We start from the raw sequence: 13,307 nt of genomic DNA, 5'->3' as shown, positions 1-13,307 counted from the left end.
CTTGCAAGAGAGCAGGTGAAGACAAAATGACCCATCATTTTTTAAAAAATAAAAACAGAAGGAAACAAAAAAAAATCAAAGTTGCTGAATGTGCTTATTTCAGATAAATCAACAGGGCCAATTAGAATGTCTATTTACTTCCTTTCTGTTTAAGCCAGTTGGCATAAATGATACTGAGAAGGAAAAACCACCAGAGATCATTTTGCTCAGTTGGGACCTTCCAGAACTTCTACCAGCAAAAATAAATGATTACAATTACATGTCCACGTGCACAAGCCTGGCTCTAGTCCTTCTAGCCTAAGTTCCTCCTTTTGCCACACACCTGTTCCAGGGTGCCTTAGCTTTGTGGTTTGCTTTGGAGGTCTCATGCCCAGTTGCTACCTCTTGTTGGGTTTGTCAGTAGACGAGGCACACAGTTGTAGAGAGCAGAAGGAGAGAGAGGGCAGGTCCTTTTCCTGGCTTTCCCCACGCATAGTCCAGCAGAGGCTGCCTTCTTTGCTAGTTCTGGTTCTTTTGCTCCCGGTCTTTCTTGTTCATGGGGTGGTGACATCCTGCCATTGCTGACTGTCCCCGAAATGTCTTCTCATCCTATTTGCCTCACCTTAGTTCTTGCCCCACTTATAAGGAACCTTGCTGTTGTACCTGTTTGGAGTCATCCTCTGGGATTGATTATACCATCCTGCTTCCTGCTGAATCCAAACAGGGACAGGTTCTCATTTCCGTTTGTGCTGTGACTGACACCTGAGACTCCCTAACCCATTTAATTCCCTTTCCACTCCACCCAAGATGAGGGGAACGCCGTAAACATATTCCTTCAGGATCAGTCCATTATCCATAAATCAGATGGATATGTTCCCTTCCCCAACATGTTTGCCCGTCTCTCACATTTTCTTAAAATAGTCTATTGGGTACATCCTTGTATTAGGGAGAGAAGGGAGATACTGGTGCCTTGATAAAGTTGAGGTTCTACAGACCATAATGGAAGTGATAAAACATCTCCATGGACTACTGAAAGGATCTCTCTGTTTAGTCTTCCCTACTCACCAGGCACTAGTATGTCTGGTGTCCTATGATCAAATATATATATCATAAATTTCATCTTCACATGCTAGGTAGCATTGTGCCTTCTGTCCACATTATATTTCCTGACAGTTCTATGACAGTCTGCCATTCTCCCTACTACACTTCTTTCTCTGAAGCATAGCCCTTAGGGACTCCTGGCTGCCTTTCAACCATCTCCTTTCAAGTCTTTTAACATGGCTTTACCATTTTGGAAAGGATGGTCCTCTAGCTGTTCTCCTAAGGGAGTGGAGAAAACAGGACCATGGACACCATAGGCCCTGTCACTGGCTTCGTTTTCCAGGTTCTTTCTGGAGAGTGCCACGCCATGGCTGAGTTTAGGGAAAGGCAGTTTACTCATCACTTTGGCAAAATAAAGATGCATTTATTTTAAGCCCAGGCAGCACCCTGAGATTTTGCTCTGCACAGAAGAGAGCAATGGGTGAAAATAACAAGAGGAGCTCTCCTCTAAAACGACAGCATTATGCTTGTTGACTGACTGTTGTTGACTTTCTGTGAAGCACACTTCACTTGCAAGGAAGATGACAACTCTTCCTAGCTGTCGCCAAATCTGCCCTCTCCTTGATAAAGAATAGAAACCCTGAAGTTCAACAAGTGAGTCTTTGAGTTCCAATTCTGCCAGATATTCAAATATAGGTAGTAGTTGGTTTTGTGAGGTCTGTGCTGCAAAAGAGACAACACACAGTGCTTCTCCAGTCTTTAAAACCCAGTTTATCTGATCCCGGCTAGCAGAAAAATATCCTTCACTGGGAAGAATATCCAGGGCCTTCCAAGGCCCCCCAAACTCTAGATCAGTGGTCCTCAAGCTTCAGCAGCTTCAGAAGTATTTTCTGAGATTGGTTTATAAAAATGCGTCCCAGAGTTACATGAGATAGACCCTGGCCGGCCCATTGTCATTTTGAAATAAGACAAATAGGGAAGTCTGCAGCCCTTGGCGTGCAGCAAGGACAAAAGCCGGCAAATAAGAGAGCTCTTCTTTCCCTGTCAGGTGCACTTGTGTAACACAAAAAGATCAAGTAAATGCATGGTTCCGGATCTTCTCTTTGGGGCAGTAGCTACAGAATCCTTTCAGATGATTTGAGTGTTGGGCTTCAGGATGCCTGCATGGTATGGGCTCTAGAACCGCTAACCTGAAAGAGAAACTCCCTGATCAGACCTTAGTGATGGAGGTAAAATGAAGTTGGTTCTGGGAAGACAACTTTCTCACCGAGGGGGGTAGAAATGATAGTGAGAAGGTGATATTCATACTAGCAGTTAAGAACTTTGATAATCTAGGGTCTTCAAAGTGTAGAAGAGAAGCGAGAATGAAGGTTGAGCTGCAGATTAGCATAGAGCCTAGCCAGGTGGCCTCCAGTTTTTGCTCTTACAGGCTAGTTATCAGAGGTCTTCAGTTATACATTCATCCACCAACCCAATTATATATTCATACATACATACATACATACATACATAAAGCATGCACATAAATGCATTCAACCCATCCATGCATCCATCCACTTTTCTATTCATCTATGCATTCATGCATATATGCATGCATCCATTCATCCTTTTATCCACCCATGCCCCCACTAGCACCAGCATTTCTAGAGTATCTGTTATCTGTCAAATGCTGAAAGAGATCATGGGAAATCTCGGGATGGCTTTGAAGTCAAAGAGACACCTGCCGACCTCCTCACTTCCCCAGCTTCCCAGGTGCATACCTTAATACAGGGTGACTTCATTACATTTGATTTTCATCTGGAGAACATTTTATCACTTACAATAAATGTGACTGTGAAATTAAGATATCACATGTCTACCTTGCTGTCTGGACTCGACACATACAGAATAATCAGTGATCAAGATGTTATGGAGGGGTACGTACCTAACTGATCTCTGTTCTCTGACGCTGATCTGTGTGTCAAACATCTGTTTACCTGCCATCTCTCATACGTAATTCAGAATAAAAGTGGGTAGTTTTGAGGGGTAGAACACACAGAATGAGGTGATGAAGACTAAATAAAGACATTTAAAAGACGTGTTTGCTTCAGAGGCAAGGAGAAATCATATTTAATTTTTGCTTACCATGCATAAGATAGAAATTTGGAAGGACCTCAATAACATTATATAATCCACATGCTCCTATTTCCTTCAAAGCTCATCCACATCCATTTTCTTGATACTTTCCTCTCTCTGAATTAGAGTTTATGGCTTATTTCATACAAAGTAACCATAAAAAATTATACTACTTGTAGAAGACAATGCTTAGGTCAGAACTCATACTCCTGAGTGCTAGTCCTAATTGTTAACCAAAAGCCTTTAATAATCATCTTTTGGAAGACAGTGAATAATTCAAAACAGTTTTATTTTAGACAGTGTTTCTCTGTAGCTTTGAGGCCAGTCCTGGAACTAGCTCTTGTGGACCAAGCTGGACTCAAACTTACAGAGATCTGCCTGTCTCTGCCTCCTGAGTGCTGGAATTAAAGGCGTGTGCTACCACTGCCTGGCCACAAAACAAAATTTTAAGAGACATGTGTGAGCCCTTGTATTCAGCCTGTGGGTTGTATGCGCGCGCGTGCACACACACCCACACACACACATATACACACCCACCCACCCACACACACACACACACACCCACACACACAGTAAGTAAGCCAACAGAACAATAGTTGAAAGCACCAGAAGTATAAGCGCCTGGATTTTAGTTTAAATCTGTCTGAAATTAAATGTTAGCCACAGATCTGTCATTGCACTATAATTTCTTCTGTTAACAATGTGACCTACTTTAAGCTAAGACCAATTTTATGTTATTTATATATTTACATATAAATATATACTTATGAGCATGTGGTTTGCTCATAGGGGTCAGCACTGACATCATAGCATCTGTGAGCAATGCCTTGACTTAAATAGACATAAAGTAAACTTGGGGTAAACGTAATTTTGCATTAATTAATTGCAGCATAATTCGCATTATTCACAGTTGCGTGCCTGCCCATCAGCACACAATCAAACCAAAATCATTAAAAGCAGATACAGAAATGCACCAAGAACAACGTATTTTTAAGTTTATCTTTTGATAATCTATTTTCAGTCAAGCCTTCATGTTTGCATGAGACTGAAGTTGGTAAATAGCAAAGTCCAACTTCATTTGCAGCCAGCGTTTTACACTAGGGATTATGGTATGCATATGTTATTATATAACATTTCTCTTCTTTCTATCTCCAGAAAGGACATTGGGCACAGTGACTATGCACTGCTCTTGTTTTAAACACTTTTATAACTCAAATTCCCATGACATTCTGAACAACCTCTGAGCTCAGCTGTATTATTACTGTGTCTTTGAGGTTGAGGACAGGCAGACTTGCGTGGTTCATGTACTTGTACAAGGTCACAGCGATCCTTCCCTGGACCCTGTCACGGTGTCACTTTAATGACACTAAAAAAAGGCTATAAATACGTTAGAGAAATGCTTGAACATATAACTCATGGCCTAACATCATCTCAAGACCATCTCTACATGTCAGAAGTATAATCCAGAGGACATTAATTTATAGTTGTAAGTTTTGATGAGGAAATGACCTTATAGGAAATATGAGATTCCCCAAGCTGCATTTTAATTTCATGTGTTGTTTTACAAGGGAATGTATCTTTGAATAAACAAATCTGTGCCATAGCTATCCTCAGAGAGCAGTGAGCGTCATTTGGGAGGAAGATGGGATGACTTAAGCTTTGTTGGGAAAACGCAGAGAGAATGTAGTCAGCAGCATCTGATCAAAATCTGCGAGATCTGAAAATAAATCTCCTTGATTCATGCATCTTCAACTCTCATTTCAGATGACTGGCAGGGAGCCATTAGGGGACAGTTTTTGTTTTTAATAGCTTGGATTGTTGGCGAGAAGATGTTGTAAGACAATTTGTGATTTCCCTCTTAATAACTATCACTTCCTTGTGATGGAAAAAAATGATGTTATGGATTAATCTGGGTTGTTCATGGAAAAGTCAGATCTTGAGAAGAGGAGCTGTCAGCTTGTTGGAGGAGTGAAATAAAAGTGAGTCCAGGTTGTCTTTGAACAATACCAGTCAGAATCCTGGGAAGTGGCTCAGTGGGGAAGAGCTCTTGCTGTGCAGACACTAGGACCTTAGTTCAAGTCCCCATCATCCACATAAAAAGCACATATACACATAACAGAGCAAATGGGAATGGGGACTTTTCTTAGGCTTTGCCGTATTTTTCTCTGCATATCTGGAGCAGTTTCTGAGTGAGTTCTGTTTTCTTCAGCTCATGAAGTTCATGATAATTATATCAATGGCTCCAAGCTCTTGAAAACTCTGTGGAAGTATGTATGCTTCTGCTGAAGCATTTCACAGTACACCAGCGTTTGAAATGCCTTTCTCTTCTGTCTCTTCTGATGGTTATAAACTCGAGCTCGCTAACACGGATAAGATCTGACTGTGTATCAGGCATCTGTTGAAATTATATAGTTAATTATAACTGAGCCAGTCTCAAAGTATTTAGATAGTTGGTGATGTGCACTGACCAAGCAGAAGAGGTGCCGGCCCTAACAATGGCGCCACTGCAACAATAGATTCTATTTTAAATTTGCAGAGAAATCCTGAATTCACTGGAGTTTTTACAGTATCAGCCTAGAATTAATTCATTTATCTTTTGCTGAGGCCAATTACCACACAAGTAATATATTCTTACACACACACACATACACACACACACACACACACACACACACACACACCCCACAGTGGGGAGATAACTGAACATCTATTAGTTTGCCATTCTTTAAAGATAGTATGTGGTGTTGAACTTCCATTATGCTTTATTTTCCTTAAGTGATATCTTTACTCCGCCCTCTTGCTGTCCATCCTGTCTTCCATACACCTTCAGAATCCCCCATGTAGCTCTTTGGTTTACCCTGCAGAATACATCCCACATAATTTTTCAGTAACAGCAGCTTTGCCATGTCACAGATCGTTACTATATTATATTATGTATTAGGATATTACTCAATATTTAGCATTTTGTTATGATTTCACAGGAGGAGCATTTTTCTTCTTCTTCTTCTTCTTCTTCTTCTTCTTCTTCTTCTTCTTCTTCTTCTTCTTCTTCTTCTTCTTCTTCTTCTTCCTCTTCCTCTTCCTCTTCCTCCTCCTCTTGCTCCTCCTCTTTCTCCTCCTCCTTCTCCTCCTCCTTCCTCTTCTGGTTCTTCTGGTTTTTCGAGAGAGGGCTTCTCTGTAGCTTTGTGTCTCAGACGCACAGAGATCCACCTGCCTCTGCCTCCAGAGCGCTGAGATTAAAGGCATGGACACCACTGCTCAGGTTTATCATCTTCATTTTTATATTAAGCTTACATTTACATCGCTTGGCCATGCTTATCATAAAAAACTTTAACAAACCACTCAATAATGTTTATTATTTGACTGCTAGATAGTAAAAATTGACCGAAGACATTTCATTCTCCTTATAATCTCTTTTGTTTATGTACACATGTATATGAATAAGGTGTGTGTGTGTGTGTGTGTGTGTGTGTGTGTGTGTGGTATATTAGCACATGTGTATACAGGCATGTGTGTATTTGTATACAGAGACCAAAGGGCATTTAGTGTCCAGCTGTATTGCGATCTTCTGTGTTTCCCCAAGACAAGGTCTCGCACTGAACCTGGAGCTAAGCTAGTGGCCAGCAAGCATCACCAGCCCTCTTGTCCTTGCTTCCCACTGCCTTGGGGTCACAGGCATCTGTGGGACTACTCCCGACTTGCTAATGTTGGAGCTGGGATCCAAGCTCAGGACCTCATGCTTGTGTAGCAGACATTCTTAGCAACCGAGTCTCCCCACTCTTGATCCAACAAGCTAACTTTCCAGCCCTATTGAGGACATTCCCACCAGAGAGTAAGATGCCACTGTTCCATCATTTATGAATGGCTGGGTGATGTATGAGATAGTTAACCTCAAGAGAGTCTCTTCTATTTTGGTTTAAAATGCATATTGAATGAATGGGTATTGGACTTTAATGAGTGCGCAATCTATCCCGAACTCTCAAAAATCATAATTTTGAGCCAGAGGATTTGATAACTCACGTATTATCAAGAGGCTCAGAGATTTCATAAAGAGAAGCAGTTGACCTTGGGGAAGAGGAGGGCTGAGCCAGCCACAACCACCCAGAGAAACATCTGTGTCGAGCTGTGTCCTTGCTGAAAAGTTCTCATTTTACTGGTCATGGCTCTTCTCTATGTTGTAGCTACAAGAACAACTAATTTGGTGCAGGTGTGTGTGGGGGGGTGTGGGAGATCTGTGTTCCCTGGAAGGAACTCTCTACATTGAGAATAAATCCTCTTACATTGGTGCCAGATCAAACCTGACTCTACACAATGTAACCCTCAAGAACCAAGCAACATGACAGAAAGATAAACTGCAATACAAGAAAGCAATTAAATAGCCACAGAGAGAGCAGAGAAGTAGAGAAACGGTGGCTCTGGCTGCTGAGGCTGCACTCAGTTACCCTGTGCAGCACAGAACTTCTCTAGACCTTGTTAGCAAATGGAAAACACAGTGTGTACTCTAAGCACCCATCTACACTTGGATCTCAGAAACTATTTCCCTCCTGGTTGCTGGAGATAATAGATAAGACTCTCATGTACTTCCTCATGAGCTGCTGGAAGGTAGTGTCTCCGTAGCTTAGTTTTTTTTTTTAAAAAAAATGACATCTGTCACTTTTCAAAGCCTCAGAACTCTGAGGTGTGGGAGGCTGTGTCTCTTCCCTAGTGCCAATTATATAAATATTCCTTTCACTTTGGAGCCTCTGCCTCTTTGTAGCCGTGTGGCAGCTACTGTGTAGCCCTCCACTGGTGGCTGAAGTTATTTCTGTCCTGTCTTGTGATTAGAAACACCAGGAGTAGGGGGCTGGACTCAGCATGCTGGGAAGGATGGACTTGCCTCCTGTATTGCTCTGAGCTACAGAATGCCATGGACTGGGAAGGAGGGGCAAAGAAACAGGTTCTTCAGGGGCCCAGTTGACTCCCTGCAGTGACCTCTGTCCATTGAAGATCAAGGTTGACTGTGGTTTCAGGACTGGACCTAAAGATGGACTCCGAGGAAGGTAAACAGCTTTGTCAGGACAGCTAAGACGACCCTCTCCATATACACCCAGCTCCCCGCCTCTCTCTGCCCTACAGATCCTTTACTGCTAAGGCATGAAAGATTCTCAATGCAGAGGGGGAATGCTGCATTCCAAGAACCTCAAATACTGTATTTAATGATTAGTGGCACGGGGCAGGCAATGCAGGGCTTCCGGAACGGGAAACTCTTGCCTATTTCATCCCTTCTGCATTTAGAGCTCTATGATCTTGAGTATATAACTGGAAGTTTTTGTGCCTCAGTTTACCCTTTTGCATTTATCCAAAGAGGTGGTGAGGAATATGTCAAGAAAAACTTTTCTCACAGTACCTACCTCCAGGCTAGTATGCCACTCAGAATGGATATAAAACCATGTTTGAGATAGAGAAAAATATGGGTAAAACATTTCTTCTCTGTAAAATTCCTCAGTAATGCAGATAATAAGTACATAGAAGAAAATACAGTAAGAGTTTTAGAAAATGGTGTTGGAGATAGAAATAAAATGGTAATAATGTACAATAGCAATTGAGGTGGAAAGAAGAAATACTTCCAACTAGACTAGCCAGAAAATTGCTCATAAAAGCACGAAATTTGGTCAGAAAAACATAAAATTCACTGGACAAAAGGGAGTTTTCTAAGTAGAAGAAGAATGTGTGAGTTGGAGATAGAGTGGCAGAAGGCAAATACTGGCTGGTTGTGGTTTTGTGGGATTATCAGGGTACAAGAGGGCCTCAGGAGGAACTGAGTCACTGGACTAAACCCACCTTGCTGCCTGGCTTTGCTGCCATGATTCTGAACCAGCCAGAACTCTTGTAAAATGCTTTTACATTTTGTATTTTAAATAGTATGCACTCCCATTGGCATGCATTGTTAGGACTACAGAGCATTGGAGGCGAATATGGATCTGTGTGAACACTGCACACACAGGTCTCGCAAAGCTGGGCTTGCTGGCATCTGTGAGTCTGCTGTCATTTCACCAAGTATAAGCAGACTGACTTCAAGTTTTCTGTAGTAGAGGCATTTGAATTACACACAGTGTTTTAGTAAGTTTATCATGACCATCTGAGCTGAACTCACATTGTCAATATGATAGATCTTAATTTTTATATGTGTTTTCAGGGTTTTTCTTAAGGGAATGGTTGCCATGGAGCTCTCCCAGTAGCAGTTTCTCAATATGTGTATTTTAGATTTGACAATACATATATTTGGAGCTGAACTTATTACTGGTTATAAGTCAAACAATATGAGTGCTGAGAACCAAGCCTGGGTCCTCTGAAAGAGCATTGGGCATTTTAACTACTTCGTCCTCCTCCAACCTCATGAGATAAATTTGATAAACAAAAACATACGAGCCTGACTATATAATGTTATAATCATGAGGATAATAAATGCTTATCTTAATCATCGATAATAAATTTAATCATATCTTTACAGGACTGACTATGCACTTTTCTCAGTGTCAGTCAAGTAGCTTTAGTAGCAAAACAAAAGCGTCACCACTTTAATGCATCTGAATTGTTGATTGCTGCTTTGATCTAAAATGCGATGCAGAGCTTCATTCAGAGACACTCTTGATACACACCCCCGGGGATTTCATGGAACTGGACGTTTCACTATATGACTAGACGGCTTTGCAGGAGGATTTATGAATCATCACAGGGTTTCTGAGAATTGGTGTGCTTAAATATAATAGTAAGACGGACTGTCAGAATGAAGACAGTTAGTTGATTACTAATATTTGGTATTTCTACCTTCATGCACTTAGGTGACTGCTTTATATATGTATTAGCAGGCAAGGGTGGAACCCCTCTTTACTTAGATGCCGTTCTTCCTGTAGTTAGAACTATCAGAAAGAAGTCATGTTATATGAAATTTTCACAAAAAATAGGTAAATAATGCATTAATTAACTCTTCCTCAGTAGAGCTCTAATTGAGAGCCTAGGGAAACAAGAATAGGTCTATATTCACTAAGTGGCATGAAACAAACACAGTGAGCCTTCTCTTTTCTCGACAATGCACCTCTATGCTGACATCCCTGTCTGCTCCTGATCTACCCATTTGCTGGACATCCTTTCTGTCCACTTTGCTTAATAAAATATATCTTTGTCAATACATTAAGCATAGTTTTTAAAGACTTTCTCTGAGCCGCTGTCCCACAGAGTGTTCATACATCATTCCCTTATTTAGATAATATGCTCCATGCGAAGTGTTAAGGCCTAGATCATCAGTTCTGCAAGCCACGGCCCACAGTTCAACAACTGTGTAAGACCCCATATCTATGACATGACATCAGTTTGGTGGCTCGACCTAATGACAGTGACAGAGATCTTCCTTTAAGAGATAGGATATTTTATTGAATCAGTCCATATCCTGCCTAAATTCTTTAGGACCATTTTTTTGTTATTAAAAAAATACCCACTTTACTACAAGTCAATTTTACTTAAATCAGAACTGTCTAACAAAAACATTTTCCACTATTCACGATCTGAATTCCAGTGTATGAATTATACTATGGTACATATTGAAAGCTATGACACATTTGCTTCATAATAAATAAGGCAGTGATGTTATTCATTAAAAGCACTTTAAAGATAAGCTGTTAGGTCTTTCCTTTCTTCCTTCTTAATTTTGGTGAAGATTGTTTTGTTGTTGTTCCAAGGATGCTCTTCCTGGGATTCTACAAATACTGCCTCAAGGTATCTCCTGTCCAGGTGATGCCTTTACTCTTGTTGGTGTCTGTGTAAAAGAATCCAGTGCCCTCCCTGTCTTCTCCCTAAACAGACCTGGGGATTTGGTCCAGTCTTGTGTTTGTGTCCCTTTTCTATAGTGGGGCACTGGGCACACCTCTTAACGAAAATCTTCTTGTCTCTCTCAACATCAACCATTTTTAATCCACTTGTTGCTCAAAAAAAATGTGGTACATTTACACAATGAAGTACTACACAGCAGAAAAAAATAACGACATCTTGAATTTTGTAGGCAAATGGATGTAGCTAGAAAACATTATTTTGAGTGAGGTAACCCAGACCCAGAAAGACAATTATCACATGTACTCACTCATAGGTGTTTTTTAAATATAAAGCAAAGAAAACCAGCCTATAAACCACAATCCCAGAAAACTTAGACAACAATGAGGACATTAAGAGAAACTTACATAGATCTAATCTACATGGGAAGTAGAAAAAGACAAAATCGCCTGAGAAAATTGGGAGCATGGGGACCTTGGGGAAGGGTTGAAGGGGGAAGAGGAGATGCAGGGAGGGAAGCAAAGAAAAATGTAGAGCTCAATAAAAATCAATTAAAAAAAAGAACTTCAAAGAAAAAAAAAGAAAAAGCAGTTAAAACCAAGAGTGAGGAAAATAGACCCAAACCACAAATTTTAAGGTATTAAACACTTACTAAAATTGTTTATGTCTGATAATGCTTAACCTTTTTAATAGGGAGGCAGGGAGTGGGGCAAGAGGAGACTGAAGGACAAGATCACCTGCATGAAAAATAATGATAAAGTTATTTAGAAGTAGAACTCTTTTTCTCTATTGGTCTTTATACAAGGAGTGTTTTGTGACATCATAAAATAATTTCACAATCCTCTAATTGTAAAGAAAGCCTTGAATGTTAGCGATCTGTTTCTCAGAGTCCTTTGGTGTAGAGGGACCTCATAGCACATCAATAAAGACAGCTCTACAAGGGCCTCATTAGAGAGTAATCAGAGAGTAATTGGTCCTCTGTGTTCCATGCTGTCCTGGGGCCCGGCCTTGGCGAACTAACAATTTAGGCATTAACACTTTCTGTGAAGTGCTTTACCTGATTTTAAAATAGATATCCGGCTCTTAGAAACTCTTCTAAAAGTTTAAAGCCTGAGACAAAAAACTGTGCTGGGCAGATTAACCCAGGTGGAGGATTTGAGGATGGAAAAAGAAGAACAAGTATAAATTAAAAAAAAAAAAAAAGCTCAGTGTTTTCCTTAAAGTAGACTGTACATAGCCAGATTTTGGGGAAAAAAATGTATTCTTCATCACATCCTATTTACTAGTGTAAAAGGATGAATAAACCAGAGGAATTTGTCTCTAGTAATTTCTGAGGTACCCATGCTGTGAAATACATAAGATGGGATGTTTATCTACATGTATAGTAGTCGTGCACACAGCAACAGCAGCATAGCGAATAAGAATATTTCCTTGAATAAGGAAGTGATTAATTTTGTGGCATATAGGTAGATAGGGAGGAGGGGGAGGAGAGAGATAAGAAAAACGTATATAGATCTACAACAACTCTCACCAGTATCTATAAAAACATAATGTTGAGCCAGGAAGAGGTTTGGAGTCACACAAGGGTGCCGCTTTATAATTCTGTTTCTATAAAATACTGAAATTCATTGACCCCTGGAGATGAGGTAGTAGCTGGAAACACAAGGGGCTGAGGATCATGGAAAGGTTGTTCCATGCCCCAGGGACAGAAAACAACATTGTGCTCAGTTATCTACCAAACAGTGCATGAAAAGTAAGCATGCCCCTCTCTTTTTAAAACTATAGAAGTGCCTCCCACAAATTAGAACAGCAACAACAAGCCGATGACATCACTGTTACCGTTTCTCAACTTCCCACCATGAGGAGACAAGCCGATTACTATTGCCAGAGAGGAACATTGTTACCTTTGGGTTTCAATTGTTTCCAGAGATGGTTGGTTTTGACCACTGGTTTGACCAACTCTAGAATTAGCTGGGGAAAGGAGGCTCAAAACAGAATTGGCTAGATTAGGGTGACAGGCCTGCGAGGGGATCTCCTGAATTGTGTTAAATGAAGAGGGAAGAACCACATTAAATATGGGTGGTGCAGGTTCACCTTGTAGGCCCTGGACTGGATGAAAAGAAGAAGGTGAGCTGAACATTCCCACGTATACATGAATTCATTACTCTGTGCCCTTGACTGTGGATGGAACGCAACTAGCCAGCTGACTTTTCTCCAATGGCTGACTATAACCTGGAACTATAAGCCAAATGGAGCCTTTCTGTCTGGGTACTTTATCCCAGCAATGGGAACTTCTCTTTCCTGATTCCTCTCAGAGGATTCGTTATCCCCGGATGTACAAAGCTGCACTAACACTATGTTTTATGTCA

At 40.8% G+C, this 13,307-nt stretch overlaps 2 protein-coding genes across 5 annotated transcripts in view; one reads left to right on the top strand and one right to left on the bottom strand.

The window, feature by feature from the left end:
- Positions 1-13,307, top strand: part of Ctnna3 (catenin alpha 3) — a 1,278,003-nt gene that overhangs the window by 499,388 nt on the left and 765,308 nt on the right. The window lies entirely within an intron of this gene.
- The window catches only part of Lrrtm3 (leucine rich repeat transmembrane neuronal 3), a 169,941-nt gene that overhangs the window by 139,952 nt on the left and 16,682 nt on the right, over positions 1-13,307 (bottom strand). The gene's annotated exons all lie outside the window — the stretch shown is intronic.

The sequence above is a fragment of the Microtus pennsylvanicus genome, chromosome 7 (genome assembly GCF_037038515.1).
Source record: "Microtus pennsylvanicus isolate mMicPen1 chromosome 7, mMicPen1.hap1, whole genome shotgun sequence".
Lineage (NCBI taxonomy): Eukaryota > Metazoa > Chordata > Mammalia > Rodentia > Cricetidae > Microtus > Microtus pennsylvanicus.
Note: the sequence above shows the minus strand (reverse complement) of the source record. Positions and strands in the feature narration are given on the sequence as shown.